Genomic DNA, 19,825 nt, shown 5'->3' on the forward strand with positions numbered 1-19,825 from the left:
ATGTCGAAGACTGCGATACTGCTTTTGGTGGCGGTGGCACTGTTCTCCGCCTCGTCTGCCTCCGGCGACCGCCTCTTGGACGCACAGAACATCATGAACTCAGAGGCCAACAGAGCGGAAGAGCCTTTGACTTTGAGCATCGGGAACAAGAAGATCGTGCTGTCAATGGTGGCGCGAGCACAGCCCAACTGTGTGCCACAAGGCAATCCTTGTGGACTTCTTGACCACTGTTGCAACCCATATGTCTGCTATAGCCCTTTTCCCGGCGCAGCAATCATCCAGGGATCCTGCCGTTAGTCTGCTTCAAAATCCATGCAAATAATGTAGCTGGCTATATATCCACGTGCTCTCTCTGGCTATATATATATATATAGCCATACTTTAATAACAATAAAATGATGCGCTGCTAGCCAGCTACTACTATCTATCTCTTTCGTCTGATGTTTCGAATATCATCTTGTCGATCGTATCTATGCTTCCAAGTATATTTGCATGTGCTCTTAAATGAACCGCTAATTAATTTGATAAGTAACACAATCTTGCTCGATCTCGGTTCGGTTATAAGTGATCGTAGTACGCAAAAAAATATAGATGGAATCAACACGTTAGACGAACACTCACACACAAAGGTGAAAAGAAACGTTCAGATCAAAAACCAACACGGGAGAACTATACTGCTTAGCTAATAGTTGACAAATTATTGTTAAAAATAAATCTAAACTCTTCTCTTCGTATTTAATACTAGTATATCGTTAGGTTTACGACGCAATGGCCCACTCTTAAATTTGAGAGGATAGATTATCAGAGAGGGCACTGTAGTAGCAGATGACAAGCGAGCTCTAATTTCGACATTGAGAGGATCGGACAAGGACAACTCCAAGGATATAGCGTAGTAATACAAGATCTTTGAGACAAAATGCTTTATTGATGAGTCCCAAAAGTAAAGAATATATTGCCTGAGAATCAATTCCTGTGATCAGTATATCATCAATATAACCGGTCAATAGGCGTCGGTGAAATAGGAAACACGCTATCATTAAAAACCACATATATGTCCATGTGCATAGACGGCAGATGAGTTGACACACGCGTAAGTTTGAGATAGAGATAACACAAACAATTACATAATATATGTAGATGATAATTATTAAGTATTCAACAATTAATAATTGCAAATTAAATTAGGTTATGCAACAATAATTGCTCTTTACGTACGAAGAAGAGCATGGCATCTAACTGATACTTTTGGGCTACTTAATTCTAGATCACACTATATGATTTAGATTTTTTTTTTTTATTGAATATGATTTAACGAAACTGTTATTAGATCTTTTAAAATGAATACTGTTTTCTTTTATTATTACTTGGTTGATGCCTTTTGTTTATATATAGATCTAAACTACTCTTCAGATATTTTCATTAGAGAATATTATTTTTCTCAATTATTAGGGGATAGTGGAGGCCATCAAATTTATTGGTTGGAAGTTGTTGAGCAATATATATTAAAAAAATTCATCTATGTTTGTGTGGTGCGAATTGGACTAGGTTTTTAAAGAAGATTATATTTCTCAATAATATGGGGAGATCGATTGGGCCCACTAAATTAATTGGTTGCAAATAAGATGTTGCAATTTGATCCGGATACGTTACGACACGATTTAAAGCGGATTTGGATCTTAATACATGGGTCAATTATTAATTGGATCGAACACGTTAACACGATTATATAATAGTGGTTCAAAATTACATGATTACGATAACACGATTAAAATTCAATTAATACGATTATTAAATTATTGACACGAAACACGATTATGACCCTCACATATATGAACCAATTAACACGATTACGAATAATAGCACAATTATGACTCAGTTAAACACGATTAATATTATAAATGTAAAATTATTAAAATATATAAAAGTGATATAAAATTATAAGCATAAACGAAAAAGATATAAAATTATAATTATAAACATAAATTATTTTGATGTGTGGAATTATTTTGTTGAACTTCCTATGAAAGTTGACAAAAAAAAAACAAAAACAAAAAAGGCCAAGTGCATTAGATGCGAGGCAGCACGTGTGACCGATTCAAACTACAAGCATTGTCCTTCGAATGAGGAGTGGGAGAAAGTTGGAAAGATCTGATATTTTTTGAAGTTGTTCTACGATGCTACCCTCAAGTTTTCGGGTACTAAATATCCTACTTCTAACTTGTATTTTCCATCTATCTAAGTTGTTCTACGATGTCGTGTGACTCTTCAACAATATAGACAAAGTTATTGCGATGAATATAAAGACTATGGCAGCTCAAATGTGGAACAAGAGTTTCAAAAGTATTGGTTCGACTTTCATCCTAATTTAGCCATTGCTTGTGTATTGGATCCCCGACACAAGCTCCAAATTGTTTATTACAATAATAGAAATCTTTATGAAAATGATTCTTTGGAGTTCATGCAAGTGAAAAGTAAAATGTACTCTATCTTTGTAGAGTATAGTGAGAGATCAAAGAAGTGTTCACCACCACCACTTGCCGATAAGAGTCCAAGAAAGGATAACTATCAAGCTGAGCCAATAGGTGAAATCTTCAGGATATGTGAAATTTATTTTTTTAATTTATAATAGTCTTCCACTTAGTTATATATACCATTTTTTTTTTTATGAAACTTGTCATAATTTTTTATTATTATTTAATGTAGGAATTTGATGAGACGTCTCCCTCTAAATTTACATGTTCTCAACTAAAAACTCAATATGAATTTCATTAGAAGAGTCAAAATGGATAGGAACATCGAGTTAGACATCCTCATTTATTAGAAGTTAAATGAATGTCGATATCCTATCGTTGCGACAATGGCTTGTGATATATTACCCGTTCCCATTTCAACTGTTGTTTTGAAATCTTCGTTTAGTACCGGCGGTAGAGTTTTTCATGCATATCGTAGCAGACTTACATATACCTAGCTAGATTGAGGCATTAATTTGCACTAGTGATTGGCTTTATGGTAATTGAGTTTATTTTATTTATTTTATCATTTTAGTTTTATAAGTCTTGAATTTATTTTTGTTTTTGATATATTTAACTAATTATAAAATTTATGTACGTAGAATCGAATGGAGAAGCCGATGATTTCATAAAAGGCGTTTTGAAATTTAAGTTACATGACTAGGATGTACAGTCCGAAGGTTCAAGTACTCGTATTGGCTAAAACTAGTCATATGCCTTCTTTTATTTGTTTTTTGAAAGATAATTGTATTTTGGAGTCTTATTTTCCTATGACTACTATGTTTGAGATATTTTTATTTTGTTAAAACTATTTTCTTTTCTCTTATGCCTATATTTTTTATAATTTAATCACAATTAATTGAGTCCGAATGTCTAAACACGATTAAATAAATCATTTAACAGGGCTATTAAACGGTTTATAATTTAAACGGATATGGATCTGTAAAAAAATAAACGGACGTATTTGGATCTAGACTTCAAACACGATTCATAAATGGTCGAGTTTGGTTGTAACAATTATTTTTACAAACACGATTAACACGACATGATTACAACACGAACATGAAATTGCTATCCTTTGTTACACAGTCGAAATTCTAATTTACTTTTATATACAGGAATTTCACGAATCATTCTAGATGTTAACAATAATTGAGTAGTCCAAGTCTTTTAGTAGTCAAAGTGTTGAGGGTATAGTTTATTAAATTAGAATCCATGCTAAATAAAACATGTGAAAATTTGGATACACACCTCATTTTTTTGTAACGTACATCAATAATGCAGTTGTTTTACACTTATCTCCATGCCATGCAAATGCCAATAATCTTGATGATGATATTTTATCCTAGTGGTGACTATCGTCGTCACAAGCTCCTTATTGTTTGGCTGTAGTATATACAGCTAGTTGCTCTGATTTTGTAATATTTTTTGCAAGCTGGCATGGCCCGTAGTTATTAATTAGTGAACAATAAAATAATATCGTATTGATTGGAGCATTCAGGTGTAGCTATTTATGCCTAAATGATACGTTCAAACAGGCACGAAGCCAGTGCCTACCCTAAAAGAAAAAATTGCACTTAATTACTTTTTGTATATCAGCCCTCTTAGTCTAAATTTCTGCTTTCGTCCTTACACTCAAAACATTATAAATAGAGAGGTTCCATAACGCATATTCCACACAAATCAATATCAGACAAAAGCACTATACATAGATATTCAACACACAGAAAGAATGATGATGATGAAGAGTGTGATTCTGCTTTCTGTGGCGGTGGTGGCTCTGTTGGCCGCATCGTCAGCCTCCAGCGATCGCATCTTGGACGTCCAAAACTTGATGAATCTGGAGGCCAACCGACCGGAGCCGGTTTTGCTGAGCATCGGAAATAGGAAGATCGTGCTGACGTGGCCATGGGACCCCTGCGTGCCACGTGGCAATCCTTGCGGACTGCTGGACTCATGCTGTGCTGGCCTGACATGCTACGGCGTCGTTCCAGGGCAGTCACTAGTGCAGGGACATTGCATCCCCTATTAATTGTCTGCGTGGCTACTTAGTGCGTACTATCCACCACCACGCCATCAATATCTAGTAATAACACATCAATAATAAAATGATACGTACGCCTAGCTTGCTACTACTATCTATGTACCACTCTACGTTTGTGTGCATCTATGTTTCATCGTCTGATCAATAAAAATGTTTCCACTACCCACCCAGTGCCACACTCTGTGCCAATAGTTAGATTTTAGGGTAAAGCCATAGCCAATTAAAAACTTAATTTTGGCTAAATAGCCATTAACTACTAACTTAATCAGACTATAATACCCTCCAAGACATATGAATTTTAGCTGCCACATCATCAAATCTAGCCATTTATCAAAAAAATTCTAAACATTGGATAATATAAAATTTTAACGTTTGCCGTGGCCTAATTCGAATAATTTTTCTAAATTTAATTGCTATAATTCTAATCTAATTATTATGCTACACTTATTAATACAATGGCTGACCAAATGATGATAGATACAATATGTGAATGTATTGCTCTGATCATGTAGCACGGGTAAATATGGCATGCACCATTACACAAGCAATCACATAAATCAAACAAACTGTTTCAAAGTAAGATCAAAACGGAGAGATTGATTTTTATAGAAAAATTGTTTTGCTAGACTCACTAGTGTAGCGAGTTTCGATTCCTTACTTAACTCCTGTCAAGTTAAAATATGTTCAGATGCAAGTCAAAGCTTTTTCGATGTTTGACGCGCTGTAGTGAGAATCGATGATTTCCAATTCGTTTCTTATCTTAAACGATTAATTATATTGTTGGAAGCTTAGAACGATTTTTGTTTACCACTCTTTTTAGAGTGTGTTATTTCTCTAATAGAGCCCTTCTATGCGGATGCTTTGAGCACACTAGAATTAGGTGTGGGTTGTGGGAACGGAAAACACTTTAAAGAAGTTTTGTGAGAGAATTCCATGTGAAAACCAGAAATCTCGAAGTCAGAGAGGCTTCACTTGGAGTGATGAAGATAGACACGAGATAGAATTGATAGAGATTCGTTGAATATAAACATTAGTGGATTTATTTGCACTAGGGTAAGACTCCAAGACGTAGGTGATCGCCAGAAGTGGGTTACCATATCATGTGTTATTTATTACTTTGCAATTACTTCTATTCTCATAATGGTATAAATTGTCGTAATAATTTCTTAGTCACTTGCGCCTATCTAAGTTATTTCAACGATTATATTATTTGTTTAAAGCTGTTGAGAAAGTGTTATGAAATTTATAAAACTGTTTATTTCGTTATGACACTTATAATGTTACTTACAAATTAAGTGACAATATAGATTATAGAGATTAGATACACAACGTAAAAGCGAGAAAGTAAATAACACGACGAATTTGGTAACACGGTTTGGTGTAATAACAATTTAGCCTGGAGGGCTTGGAAATTCAGTAATTAGTGGTGGTATAAGAAGTACAAAACAATCTTAGCTAAATGACCAAATCATCATAGCAACTAGGTGAATTTGCTCAATTATTGATGTGAAAATGAAGGCTTTTTATAAATTAAAATATGGCTCCATTGGGAGGTTCCAAGTTGTTGTATTATTTATTGAAGTTAAACTTTTCTGAAAATGACATTGTTGACAGAAAACAAATAGTACAACAATTGTTTCACAAAGAGCACTTGATTTCGAGCACTCAGTTCCGAGAATTTCGAGTGTTTAGGTAAGATTATATCTAAATATAAATGAATCTAATACAAGAGAACAAGTAATAGAAGGTACTGAATAATAGGTGAATCTTTAGGCGAGTGTTGGTGTGTGTCGAAAAATTGTCCCTCCTTTCAGCCATCCACCTCTTGTATTTATAAGCCTTGAGGTCGAATACATGGGTGATCAATCACACATCTCAGGCAGTTATCAGGTAACTGCTTCCATAACGTGCGTAGTGGGTGGTTTTACTTGTCGGCTCGGCATAACCATCAATGTGAGCGTTTTACTTAAGTTTGAATTTGTTTACACGTATTTTGTATTTGATTTGACTAGTTTTTGACCTATTATCTTCTCTTTTCTCCAAAATTCTACTTGATAAGGTTCGTTCTTAACTTATGAACGGGTCGTTCTTTATCCTTAGTGAACCCTCGGACCTATTTGACTTGAGCTCGGTGTTGGATTTTTTATGTTCTCAGTGCCTTCGAGCTCATGCTCGGACTGTGCAAATTCTATGAGTAAAAGACATTTTTTTAAGAAAACAATATTGCTAAATTATTTGGAGAATACTGGGGGCCACCAAATTTAGTGCTTGCCCTCATGGGAGAACAAAAAAAAAAACAAATTATTAATGTACTATTATTTAGATAAGCCACTAACAGTTCGTCCGTATGTTACACGAGATATTGATTATAAAGATGAATAATAATCTGGCTATCTGTTTCAGACTTTCAGTCAATGTTTGGGGTTGTATATACGATACGATACGATACGTCCGTATATTGCTATTTCTATGAATTTAAGATTGTTTTTAGGAAGGAGAAAGATATTCTAGTTATTTGTTTGAATCTAGTTTTTGTATAAATTAAATACATATTCTTGTGTATTCAATTGAAGCTATTTAATTAAAACTGTTTTTTTTTATTATGTAGGTTTGATTTTTGTTTTTCTTGTTGTTTTGCTAGCCAAAGCTGCGGAGCTGGCTCTAGACCAGCTCAGGCAAATGTGACTGATTTGCTCTGTTTGCTCCTTATTTGTTGATATGGAGAATTAGTAGCATCGATCTCTGCAATATTGTTTAATTGCTAGTTAGAGTGTGTTACGTCTTTAGAATTTGTAATGATGTACTAGTACAAAACAGTTAAGTTTGTTTTCATTAATAAGATCTTGTGATTTCAATCGTCGTCATACGCTCTCTAGCTCAAACACTTATCATGGCAATATATAAAGACAAATTTTATTACATTTTTTAATATTTGGATAAGCCACTAGCTCTAGAATATTCGGGTTATTCAATCAACAATCTTTGTATAGTATACACGTGAAAATTCTACAATCTACGTGCGCAACCGAATGCCTCGTATAACAATGTAGCGATAACCATTATCAAAATAAGAACCGGTATATCTACACCACTCACAACAAAGATCCAATCCGCGACATTGTGAAATAATTTAAATATTTGTTTTTACTTCAAAATTGAGCCAATAAATGTCAAAGAAGCTATAGGGTGTCGATCGGTTTTGATGAAACAAACGACAAACAACATAAAATGACTATTATGATGGTCAGCGTATGGTTGTTGACCTGACCTTTGATTGACTCATGTGGATGTTTAGTACTCTATATTGGCTCAATAATTGAATATTATAAATATCTATCTCTCTCTCTCTCTCTCTCTCTCTCTCTCTCTCTCTCTCTCATATTTGGTTTATATGTTTTTTATTTTTATTTCTAAGATAATATAAACTGCTTATAATATTTTTCAAGGAATGTTTTAGATTATATTTCTCAATTATTTGGTGATAGATATTCATATACCACTGACTGCTTGTAGTTTTTTTTTTTTTTTTTTTTTTTTTTGCAAGCTGCGTGGACCGAAATTAATTAGTAGACAATAAAATAATATCGTACGATCTTTTAGGTGTAGGTAAAATATTGCTCAATTATTGACGTGAAAATGATGTTTTCTTATATATTAAAATATGGCTCTATTTTTATCAGGTCCGAAATTGCTGCCATTTTTAGAATATTTAAGGAAGTGAATTTTCTGACATATTTGGAGAAACCAATATAGGTCAATTATTTGGAGGATACTGGGGCCACAAAATTTAGTGGTTGCTAAATAAATTTGTCTTTCTCTAATCATGGAGAAATCAATAAACCAAAAATATTTATTTGAATTTTTATATATTATTTTACTACTATTTAGCTAAGCCACAAATAGAAGAGTCACACTCAAACTTAATTGGATCAAGCGATAATATAATTTCTCCTCTGACGGGTAGGACGCGGGATCGAATCCCGCCGGATGCATTGCCCATATTTAATTCTGAGATGTGTTTGTATGGTAGCATAATAGATTCTAATATTTGTTCAACCCATTATATTTGTATATATCTACTATTGTATTATTGGTTAATAATGTTCTCCCTCAAGAGAAAAAAAGAAAAAAAAAAGTCATGTAAAATTCATTAAGGTATATTTTATATGCTAATACCATATTTTATCATCGCTGTAATTATCCACGCCATGTACAATATTCTTATTTGGTGATATATATATATATATATATATATATATATATACCATTGATTGCTCAAATGTTTTATTCTAGCGTGTTATATACACATACATAGGGATGGAGGCAAAAATTAAATTATGGGGCTTATGCGTAAGAAAATTTTCAGCGGAGACTAATTTGTAAAATTATAAGGTCAATTTTTTTTTTAAAAGAAAAAAGTGTAAATTAAAAAAATTGAGCTGGGCCTGAACACTGTGCCTCCGTCCCTATATATATATATATATATATATATATATATATATATGTATGTATTTATACACATATAGTTATTTATGTAATTATATATATATATGGCATGTTTGTTTTAATAAAAAATACAAACTAACGGAGTTCATTTATTTGTGGACCAGATGTAAAGAGTAAGGTGAAAATGTCCATTTTATAGCACAATATCATAGTTATTTATATAGTAACGATTTTTGTATGCTTCTCTTTCGTAAAGTCAAAGCTCGAGTGAATATTTTAGATATTTATGTTTAGAAAACTTGTCCGTGCAAACAGTCATGTCTCGGATCATAGCGAGAGTTTCCCAAGAATGGAAAAAAAAATGTTTAAGGCTGAGCTAAGATTTCATAATGTTTTTTAAGAGTTTCGAATTCTTCCCGAATAATATAAATTTTAGGAATGAGCGTTTTAGTGAATTATCAAAATAATAAAGAATCTCGAGCGAGAATATAATTTCTTAAACACCTTTTGCTCGTATTTGGTGTGATAACTTGAGTGCTGTAATGTTGTCTACTTGGCGCTTCATGCTCGCATAGAGCATATGCAAATGGACTTGTATTTTGCCCATGACAAGGTTGATCAGCGTATGATTCAGGTTAAGCATGTGACAAGGTTGTCTAAACTTATATGGAAATAATTTATGACTCACTTTCACCTATCTAAGTAATTTTAGCAGTAGTTATTTGTTTAAGCAGCTTGGAAAATGGTAGTAGGTAAAGTATTGCTCAATTATTCATGTGAAAGTGATGTTTAATATAAAATAATATATAGCTCCATTAATTTGGAGGTCTGAAATTGTTATACTATTTATTGAAGTAGTGAAACTTTTCTGAGAATAATATTCTTTTACGAAACAATATATATAGCTCAATTATTTGGAGAATTCTGGGGGCCACCAAATTAATGGTTACCGAATAATTAATTAATTTGTCGTTCACTTATAATGAGGGTTCCATCTAAAACCAAACTTGGTTTTTAGAGGAGTAACCCACAAACCTTATAAAGAGTCCAAGATCGTAATACCCAGTCGATGTGGGACTATCCTTGATAAAAAACGATATTTTATCATTGCAGTCATTTTCACACGATGTGCAATTTTCGCTTACACTATATATTCTCGAAAACTCAAAATTCGTAAAAAGACACATATGGATAGAATAACTCTTCTATATGAGCTAAGCCCTAACCACGATGTTTTTAGTAGGGTATAAAAGAAAATCGCAACTAATTATTTAGTGAACAGTATGTTGGAAGCAAATTTCTTTAAAAACACAATTGGTGTGAAATACGGCCTGAGTCAAATCTTGTGTTGTCTGGTAAACATGCTGAATGTAGTTTTCTAAGATGTTAAACCTGTCACAGAGATAATGATCGATAAATTTTGCCTGACTACAAATCAGTAGGTAAAATATTACTCAATTATTGATGTGAAAATGATGTATTTTATATGATAAAATATGGCTCCATTATTAGGAGGTCGAGGGGGTTATATTATATGTTGAAGTTAAATTTCTCAGAGAACAAATTTTTTGGAGAGAACGATATTGCCCAATTATTTGGGGGGCCCACCAAATTTAGTGGTTGCTGAATAACTTGCCTTCCGCTATTCATGGGAAATAGACAAATAATTCATGGAGAGTAAAATAACATCGTCGTGATAGAGGTGGTTAGGCATAGTCAAGGCCGGCTTAACATAATTTGAGGTCTAAAGCAAAAATTTTAAAAACAGGCCTATTTATTAATTTAAAAAATATTAATGATATATTAAAAACATGTTTTGAAACATTAAAGTATGGTATAATACTTAAGAATGTCATGAAATGAGTTTATTAATATTTTTTTTTTTGTTGAGAATTTTGGGTCTCATCCAATTTTAACACAAGTAATCTATTAGTCTTGAAATGTGGTGTTATTAATAGATAATGGATCCTTATATTAAATGAGTTATATTAATACATACAACAGCCTTAGAAATCGATGTCATGTGGTACAAAATAAAATAAGTATTTTTCAATAATTTATTTTTCATCAAATTTTATTTTTGGGCTTTCTCAAAAGTGAAGCCTAAAACTCATGCTTTAGTACCCTTGAGGGGTTGGGCCAGGCCTGGGCATAGCATATAGATATCTCCGTATACACGTTACTCTCAAGTATTATAAATAGAGAGATTCGACGATGTATATTCCTCACAAACCCGATAAGACAAAAACATCATATAGAGAGATAAAGCTATAGCTACTAATAATATCTACTGTTTGTTAGCGTGCATGTATATCTATATCTTTTTATTATCCAAGTTGAATTATACCCGTATGCTATCATGGCAAACTCTATTCCTCCACTCCTATATAGCTATACCTAATTTCTAGTTTAATTGCGAAGAATCATAAAAACTAAGACTTGGCATCTCAAACGTTAAAAAGGGTACCGTGGTGGTATCAAGGATAGTCTCACATCGAGAATGGATCCCGTTCTGATACCATCTTAAAGGTGTGGGGTTCCATCTAAAACCAAGCTTGGTAATTAGAGGAGTAACCCACAAGCCTTATAAAGAGCCCAGGATCGTAATACACAGTCGATGTGGGACTATCCTTGATACACCCCCTCACGCGCACAGGCACAGGCACACATCGGCACAGGCACTGGAAGCGTGAAGTATAGGCCCGATCAGGTAGCCCACAATCGAGAATGGGCCCCGCTCTGATATCATCTTAAAGGTGTGGGGTTCCATCTAAAACCAAGTTTGGTAATTAGAGGAGTAACCCGCAAGCCTTATAAAGAGCTCAGGATCGTAATACCCGGTCGATGTGGGACTATCCTTGATAGGTGGTACCGAAAGTATTTATATCATCAAACTTTATCTATCAATGCATGGAGTTTAGGATCATTCTAAAAAAGTATTCATAAACATACAACTTTGAGTCTTTGATTTAAGATACACGATGATGATGAAGAGTGTGATCGTCGTTTTGCTGACGATGGTGACCTTGTTGGCCGCTTCGTCGGCTTCCTTAAAAATATCATGAATTCGGAGGTTGAGGAAGAAGGACTAGCTAGTATCATTAGAACTTACAAAAATCATTTTCGATACCACATACTGACATACCCATGTAACAAAACCAAATATTCAAGCCACTCCCACGGTTTAGATCATTATATATCCAAAAGGTCGAAGGCATTTCCATTCTCCTAGATATATCATCAATCATTATTGTATTCTTTTTTTAAAATATATATATATATATATATATATATATATATATATATAATTATACCTATTCCGTATGTACATTAAAAAAAAGCTATGAGCAGGTCGAGGTTTGGGAAGGGGTGGGATGGGACGGTTTTCGGAGGAGGGAAAAAAATGAAAAAGAAAAAAAATAGAGAGAAATAGGAGGATAGGGGTAATACGGTAATAGCACATTTTAGGAGTCTTAATATTGTAAATTTTTTGTTTTTATAAGAATAGCTAAATGGCCTCCAAAAAAATTATAGTTAATTGTGGCAATTATATCCTTACTTAGAGTTTGTTAACTTACGTCTAAAGCTAGTTGTAATGATGTAGTAGTACAAACATGTAAGTTTATTTTCTTTAATGAACATTTCCTTGATTTTCGTCGACGTGTCAATTTTCCGTAGATCATGAGGTTCGAAACGGCATCGAAAACGACATTTCAAACTTGTAATTAGCTATATCATTGTATATTGAAAAGGTCAAAGCCATTTTCATTCTCCCAAATATATATATTATTACCTATTCCATATATACATAAAAAAAAATTAAAAAAAAAACTATACATACATCCTTAAATATATTTTTGTTTGTGTGACTATTTTTCATTCTAAAAATGCATCATTTAACTTAAAGGCACACCATAAATATATTTTATTTTTCTTTTTAGGTAGAGTAATTACTTAATTTATTCTCTATATTTAATTATGAGTACTCATAAAATTTTATAATTATTGAAAATTAATAAGAACGAAAAAAGAAAAAAAAATCATATCTTTGTAAAGATTTTGAGTCGTAGTTAAGTTAAAGTTTATATTGTTTGTGTTGTCTTTGAGTATTTATTTTATAAGGTGGGTAGTGACTTTCGCCGATTCATTATATGAGTATACTATCATGAGGCTGCATAATCTTAAGTCTACAACCAGCCAGACAAGGACAGAGACAGAGAAGCTCACCACGGAGGCTAATTTGAAAGAAAAAAAATTAAGGAGAGCTATTTTGCAAATTTTCAAAATAAAAAATGTATATATTTTTAAAATGGGCAAAAAGTGTAAAACAAATGAGGGGATCTAAAGCTCCCCCTCTGCGTATTGTAGCTCCGTCTAATTTTTAATAAATTATTCTAAAATATTTAAGAAAAAAATTTATCAACTCGTTTGATAGTTGGGGTATTTACCTATATAATTTACTTTTTGTGTGGATGTTTTGTATCTTATTATTAACAATTATTTATCTTTCATTTTTAACTAAATTTCTACACATTTTAATATATTTTATTAATCAATAATTAGCGTGTGCTTGTAAGGATTAATATACATATATATATGACGCGAATGTGCGCGTTTTAAAATACTAGTGAAAGAAAAACAAGTATCGCTAATGAATTATTGGGAGAATACTGGGGCCACCAAAATTATGGGTTGCGGAATAAGTCGTCTATCGCTTATCATGGCAATATATAAAGACAAAGTTTTATTTATAATTTTAATATTTGGATAAGCCACTAGCAGTTAGAATATTTGTGGGATTTAATCAGCAATCTTTGTTAAAGATACACGTGAAAATTTTATAAACATCTATTTTTATATTATTATACCCATCAATTATGTAGTTATTTTACTTTTATCACTGCGACCATATATATATATATATATATACATATATATATACATACATATATATATATATATATATATACACACTGCAGTTAATCACAGATACACCAAACACCATATATACAAACATATAAATAGATTTTATATATTTGGGCTGCTTTCTACAGTTTATTTTCGTAACCGAATACCGGGTATAATAAGTATTCAAGGTAGCTATACCAATTATCAAAATAAGAACCGCTGAACCTGTATTTCTATACATTTCACAACAGAAAGATATACAATCCTGTTACCGTGAAATAATTTTAAATATTTGATTTACTACAGAATATTAAAGGGCAAAAAATATCAAAGAACCTATGGTGATTAAGTTTGACATAAAAAAAATGAAATTTAGGAGCTCGTCGTGTTAAGTCGGTTAATGTCAACCGGCACAAAAGCAAGTTTTCATGAACATGTCAAATAAAAATTGTGTAGTTATTAGAAACACTTGAATTGTTGCTTAGGGATACTGATAGATTGAGGGTGTAGATCGATTTTGATTAAACAAACAACATATAATGATCGTTGGGGACAATTAAGGATGGTCGTTGTTGACCTGACCTTTCATTGGCTCATGTTGATGATTACTTTACTCTATACTGCACAATAATTGATTGGTATAAAAACCGTATTTATTTTACTACTGTTATGAAAACCAAATGAATAACTTGAATTGAATACTCTTCAAACACTAATATGGTGAGAATTTAGAAGAGGAGAATATGAAGAGTAGAGAGAAAATGGGAGAGGAATTGTAGGAATTTTAGGGATGGATTTTTCATTCACCATCCTCATGTATTTATAGTGAAAATTTGTGTACATTAGTCAAAAGTTAGGTGTAGGGTAATTAATTATCTACCCCATATTTTTGACTTTATTTACCCTATATTTTTGACCTATATGAGCATACCAATTTATTTACAACAACTACATTATTAAAACCGAAAAATGTCAAAAAAAACCTACAGTGGTTATATTTTAACATAAAAAAATGAAATTTGGGAGCTGGTCCCTCATATTGAATCGCCTAATGTCAACCGGCACAAAGCAAGTTTTCATGAACACGTCAAATATTTGTTGCTTAGGGGTTGATGCGGGCTGATCCGTGGACACTCTAAATCGAGCTCGTCGAGACTTAGCTTCAACAAGCCGTATATTTTGACTCAGGTGTCCGATTTGTGCGTTCGGCATATCGAATTGAATCTTGGAACAAATGCTATGAGGTGAAGGAAATGCTATGCCCGATAGAAGACCTGGGAAAAATTGGTGTTTTCCAATCTAGTTTTTTAAACTGGATCAGTTATCCGAATCTAAATTTCGGTTATATGTAGTGTCTATGATTTTTTTTTTTTTGGATCAGTTCGATTATCAATTTTACTCTATCTAAGTCATTTAGCAATAGTTACATTGTTCTTGCATATATATAGAATATTTCAAATAGGTAAAATACTTGTATTTACGTAGTTCGCACCGTTTGTGGCCGAAATAGTCGGATTGAGCTTTTTGAATCCGAGATAAAGATGTCTTCATGCAACTTTTAAATAGAAAACAAGATGAACTTTTTAAATATACTATTTTTCTATTATTTCTATTCTCATAATCATGTAAATAATTTCATCAATTGTCTAAACTTATATGGCAATAATTTAAGCGTCACTTTCGCCTATCCAAGTAATTTTAGCAATAGACGTTATTCGTTTAAGCTGCTTGGAAAGTGGTAGTAGGTAAAGTATTTGCTCAATTAATTTATATATATATATATATATATTATATATACAGATATCAAAACTCTGTAAAGTTTAAAATATGAATTGAATAAGCTGAGCAAGAAATTAATTTTACACGGAATCAAAGCTAGCTACAATATTTTGTTCGGAGATATGAGCGATATTGGAGAGTAAAATGGTGAATGTAGCAAGCCAGGTCTACATGAGCTGCCGGGGATTAAAAAAATTGAAAATTATAAAATTATCCACACCACGTGTTTTGTAGATAGATAGACCAGTGATTGCTTTGCTCTGGACCTGTAATTAATAATTGTTGATCCATTGAGAGTAAAATAACACCGTATCGATATATCTAGGTGGTTAGGTTAGGAATAGCCTATAGATATCTCATGTAACTCTCAAGCATTATAAATAGAGAGCTTCGACGATGCATATTCCTCACAATCCCGATAAGACAAAAACATCATATTGAGAGATATTTTACACACATAATAGTAGAGAATGGCGATGAAGAGTGCGATTCTGGTTTTGGTGGCGGTGGTGGCGCTGTTGGCGGCTTCGTCGGCTTCCGGCGATCGCGGCATCGACTATAAAATCTAAAACTCACATTCTCTGCACGAATCTAATTTCATTTCCATAATGAAATCTGAAAATAATTCTAGTAATACAAGCATCGTTCGGAAGATCGTTCGGAGGCCAAGGAAGCCCAGACGGTGACGCTGAGCATCGGGAATCGGAAGATCGTTCACCTTCTGACCTTGCGGTTTACTCGACTGGTGTTGCAGCTCGCTGACATGCACTGGCATGCACGTACGTACGTATTGCAACAACGTAGCTAGCTAAGACTATCCACCACCCTGTGGCTGTATACTATATATAGCCACTAATATTATAATAAGGTGATATGAAGCTAGCTACTAATAATACCCTACTGTACTGCTTTGTTTGTTTGCGACTGCGTGCATGTATATCTCTATCTTTTTGTTATCCAATAAGTTGAATTGTGCCAAACTCTATTCATCCGCTCCTATTATAACTATACCTAATTTCTAGTTTAATCACGAAGAATCATAAAAAAAATCAGACTTAGCAGTTAGCATCTCGAAAGTAAACGGTGCCCAAGTATTTATATAATAATCAAACTTATTATATAAATGATACCTATTCCATATATACATAACTAAAAAGCTATAAATATATATATATATATATTATATCAAAAAATTGGATACGTAAGTCACCTAAACTATAGGAATTGTAAATTACCCACCTTTAATAAATAATTTATAAATACCCAACTTGCATACGTGACAGTCTATTAACTACTTTTTTTTTTTTTTACATATTTGGCTGGATTAAATAAGTCTTTTATTAATCTGTTAATAAGTTAACTTGGCTATTTACAACAAATTAACGAAAGTTGAGCTATATCTCATTCACTATAACCGTGTGGCTATATAACTTAATAACCCATATTATATTCTCCTAAATACATCATCAATCACTATTTATAATATATATATATATATATATATATATATATATAATGATACCTATTTCATATATACATAACTAAAAAGCTATAAATACATACTTAATATATTTTTGTTTGTGTGACTATTTTTCATTCTAACAAATACGTCATTTTAACTCAAAGGCACACTAAAAATATATTTTATTTTTCCTTTTAGGTAGAGTAATTACGTAATTTCTTTTCTCTATTTACTTATGAGTACTCATAAGATTTTATTATAATTATTCAAAACTATTAGACCGAAAAAAGAAAAAAGACATATCTTTGTCAAGATTTTGAGTCGTAATTAACTTACAAATTTATATTGTTTGTGTTGTCTTTGAATATTTATTTTATAAGGTGGGTAGTGAGTTTAGTCGATTCATTATATGAGTACACTATCATGAGGTTGCATAATCTTAGGACTACAGTCAGGTCATATAATTTTTATTAACTTATTCTAAAATATTTAAGAGAAAAAATTTATCTACTGGTTTGATAAGGTATTTACCTATATAATTTACTTTTTGTGTGGATGTTTTTTATTTTATATTATTAACAATTATCTATCTTTCATTTTTAACTAATTTTCCACACATTTTAATATATTTTATTAATCAATAATTAGCGTGGGATTGTAAGGATTAATTTACATATATATGAAGTGCATGGGCGGGTTTTAAAATACTAGTGAAAGAAAAATAAGTATCGCTAATGAATTATTGGGAGAATACTGGGGCCACCACATTATCGGTTGCGGAAAATGAGACGTCTATCGCTTATCATGGCAATATATAAAGGCAAGTTTTATTACAAGTTTTAATATACTATTAAGCCACTAGCAGTTAGAATATTTAGGGGATTTCATCGGCATTAATATTTGTTAAAGATACACGTGAAAATTTTATAAACATCTATTTTTATATTATTATACGTCAATAATGTAGTCGTATGTTTTTATCACTATGACCATATATATAGTGTAGTCATAGATACACCAAACACTATATATACAAACATATAAATAGGTTTATATATGAAAAGTTATATGTGTAAACGAATGCCTGGTATAATAATAATTCTAGGTAGCTATAACAATTATTAAAATAAGAACCGCTGAACAAAAAGATATACGATGTTACCGTGAAATAATTTTAAATATTTGTTTTATTACAAAAGATTAAAGGAAAAAAAAATGTCAAAGAATACCTATGGTGATTAAGTTTAACTCAATTTTTTTTTTGCACTTTTTGCCCATTTTAAAAAAAATTACATTTTTTTCTCTTGAAAATTTATACTTTTGGCCCAATTTTTATAAATTTTTTACAATCAAGCCCCCCCTGAATTTTTTTTTTCAAATTAGCCCCCCCTGATTGACTTTTCTGGCTCCGTCACTGAACATAACAATATGAAATTTGGGAGCTGATCCCTCGTATTAAGTCAACTAATGTCAACGGGAAGTAAATTTTCATGAACATGTCGAATCGAAATTGTGTAATTATTATTATTATTATATTTTTTCACGAAATCAAAATTGTGTAGTTACTCAAGCTGGCTATTGGAAGGTAGCGGAAATTCCATTTCCAATAAGCTACCTTCCATTGCTTATTGGAAATGGCATTTCCATTAGGTAAATTGGTGCCTTCCATTGCTTATTGGAAATGGAATTTCCGTTAAACTTAATGGAAATACAGATTTCCGTTAACTTCCATTAAGTAATTAAAAAAAATAAAAAATCAAATTTATATGATAAATAAAAAGGATTAAACTGTTAAAATTTTAAAAGAAGGTACTAATATGTAAACTAAATTTCATTTTTATTAATAACTTTTTTAAAAATAAAAATAAAAATAAAAAATAAAAACATTATAACAATATCATCTTTCCAATTATTTTTTTCCCTCATTTTTGAAACACTCCTCTGCTCACATCACGTGCAACAACACACTCATAATGATTTGCTTTTTTTATTTTATTCAATGTTTGGACTTTGGTGGTTATATCTTTTGTCTTCTTCTTCTTCCTCTTATCTTACTTGGACTCTCTCAACAAAGAAGCACAACAAGCTCTGAAACTACTAATCAAACCGGATCATCAAAGCTGGTTATTTTTCTCCTTTTTCAATTAATTAATTTATAGAACAAGCAATAGGAGTGCATTTCACTTTAACCCTCTTGCAAAAATATGTCACACACATGCACACACAGTCAGCAACGTATTTATTTTTCTTTCTCCAACGGCATTAAAGCCTTCCGACACCATCCGACTCTCTCTGCCACTTCCGCCACTTCCAACTGCCACTCGGAAATCCCTGCCAGCTTCCGTGCCACGCGGCAGACGGAAGTTCCGAGAGGCTCTCTTCACGCGCGGAATTCCATCCTTCCGTGGATTTCCAGCCGAATGCCCAGTACGAGTAGTTACTAGTAACAAGACTTGACTTGTTGCTTAGCTAGGGGTACTGTAGATTGATATACAAAACATTTTATTTCACAAATACGGGCTATATGTATAATACTGAAAATAATTTTCCAATTTCACAATCGGTTCTCCCGATTTGAAATTCCGCCACATTTTATAAAAACGATTTTAGGTTCCGTGGCACGTTCGCAACCATTTTCATTTTGAAAATAATATATACTTGAGGCCAAACCATAAA

General features: G+C 32.3%; 1 pseudogene; it reads left to right on the forward strand.

The window, feature by feature from the left end:
• Positions 1 to 297, forward strand: LOC149386549 (beta/delta-urticatoxin-De2a pseudogene; annotated as a pseudogene).
• The last annotated feature ends 19,528 nt before the right edge of the window (positions 298 to 19,825 follow it).

This window comes from Urtica dioica, chromosome 9, assembly GCF_054948205.1.
Source record: "Urtica dioica subsp. dioica isolate 48M chromosome 9, U.dioica_male_clone48M_v1_H2, whole genome shotgun sequence".
NCBI classification, from domain to species: domain Eukaryota; kingdom Viridiplantae; phylum Streptophyta; class Magnoliopsida; order Rosales; family Urticaceae; genus Urtica; species Urtica dioica.